This window comes from Penaeus japonicus, unplaced genomic scaffold (genome assembly GCF_977035675.1).
Source record: "Penaeus japonicus unplaced genomic scaffold, GWHDUDI00000001_assembly GWHDUDI00000025, whole genome shotgun sequence".
Lineage (NCBI taxonomy): Eukaryota > Metazoa > Arthropoda > Malacostraca > Decapoda > Penaeidae > Penaeus > Penaeus japonicus.
In genome coordinates, this window is record NW_028234427.1 from 28183391 (window position 1) to 28185890 (window position 2500).

Here is a 2500-nt window from a genome sequence, read left to right on the forward strand (position 1 = left end):
GTAATGTGTGTGTGTGTGTGCGTGCATACACACATACACACACATGGATACATATGTGTGTACATATATATATATATATATATATATATATATATATTAATATTTATATTTATATACATACATACATGTACATCTACACACATACACACACACACACATACACACACACTCATACACTCACACACTCACACACTCACACACACACACACACACACACACACACACATATATATATATATATATATGTATACATATGTGCATTTATATGTATATGTATATATATCTATATCTATATCTCTCTCTCTATATATATATAACTCATATATATGTATATATATATATGTATAACTCATATATGTATATATATATATATGCACATTTATATATATATATATATATATATATATATATATATATATATATGTGTGTGTGTGTGTGTGTGTGTGTGTGTGTGTGTGTGTGTGTGTGTGTGTGTGTGTGAGTGAGTGTGTGAGCGTGTGTGTGTGTGTATGTGTGTGAGAAGTTCTGCCCTCATGTCAGGGTCGTAACAAGCATTTTGCGTTGGAGTTGTTATAGCTTTTGTCCAACATTTTTATGCATTGACCGACGAAAATTCCCTCAAAATATTTATTGCATGCATCAAATATATTAAATAGAAAGTTTACGATAATTTTACCATTGAGTAAAAGCGTCGCAGGATTCATTGATCTATCGATTTCATGTACATTTTTACTTGTGGGTGATGGGTAGGTAGTATACGCGGTAAATTCCTCTTGTCTGGCTCGCACGAACTTCACTTCAGATTACTGGGTGTTGTCACAGATTTACATGCCGTTGTGCCATGATTAAGGTTTGATGGAGACTTATCCTCTTTGGCAAATTTCGGTGCCTAAAAATTCAGTCTCGCCTAAAAAACACTGCCGAAGCCCAAAGCCGCAATACTATATTTTATCCGCGAATCGCTTTTTCTTTCCCTTTTCCTGCGTTCTTTTCTTTCTCCGGATCTTGTTATCTAGTAGAAATAAGAAACGGATTTGAAATAGTAATAGCACGGGATCAAATAAAAATATTGCCTCCCTGACAGACAAATGTTAATGAGACCACAAAAAAAAACAAAAAAAAAACAGAAAGGCAAGTGTGTCATAATATTACGAGGCGAAGCGGGTACGTCTACCAGGTTGAAATAAAAGCCTCTGCCCTGATGATCATTCCCCTGGTGGCGGAGGCGCTCCACTTCACTTCTGAAAGTCTATGGAGTTGGAATGACTGGATCAAGCTAGTAACAAAAGGTTCTGTCTGAATAGTGATAAAACATAAATTCGATGTAAATGCACTCAGTTACTGCATTATAAGGGATGAGTGCTTTGTTTTTTACATGTTTGAATTCCCAATCACTTACATATTGAACACAAAAGCCAAAGGATACCCCACACTCTAAAAAGGGTACTTTGAAGGAACGGGTAGTCTTGTATTTGGGGAGGAGGCTATGTAATTACTTGTTTCTAAAGTCCCCTATGTAAAAGTAGTAATAAAATGAAACATGAAAAGTACAGAAATATTGACGAAAGAAAAGGCTCAGTTTAATAAATGGGATTTTGATGTCCCGGGGGATCTTCGTCACGGTGCGGTGTCGACACTGAGCTGGATCTTCGTGAACGCGGGAACGTCATCGCCATCACATCACTCTCCTGGAATTTGACGTTTTGTCTATTCTTTCCATCTCTCTATCTTTCTTGCCTTTTCTACTTGGTAATACATTTATTGTTTATTCTTCTTTATCTTACTCTATACATTCTTGCTTTTTATCCAGGAAACACTTGGCTTATCTATATATCTGCATATCTATCTAATGCATATATCTTCTTTTTCTCACTGTCTCTGAAGCAAAGATAATTTTCATCTTTCCTATATTTCTTCTCCATTCCCCTAATTCATCTCTCTCTCTCTCTCTCTCTCTCTCTCTCTCTCTCTCAACAAATAGAGAGGGAGTAATTCGAGAATCGTTGATAGAGAGTTCAAATTGTTCTAGTGCGGTGTTGATAGGAGGGAAAATATGGTAAGAATATCCTGAAGAAGTTATATTTCATTGGAGGCGGAGCGAGTATATGACAGAATGGTGAATGTAAAACTACAAGTTGAAGGGGTGATGACGACTATCATTAGGGCATATGCTCCACAACTGGGATGTGAATTGGAGGAGAAAGAATTTTTTTGGAATGAGTCAAATGATGAAGTGGTGGATAGGGTAACCAAGAAATGAAGAGTGTCTGTTAATTGAAGAGGACTTCAACGGGCATGTTGGGGGTGGAAACGGAGGTGATTGATAGGTAAAGTGTCCAGGAGAGGAAAACATGAGAGCAGGATGTGCTAGATTTTAAAAAAAGGATGGAAATGGATATGGTGGGTACTATTTCACCAAGGATCAACATAGGCAGGATGACTTATAAGAGGAATAGATGGTAAACGTTGAAGGGAGGAAGATTGTGGTGTGTAATTCAAG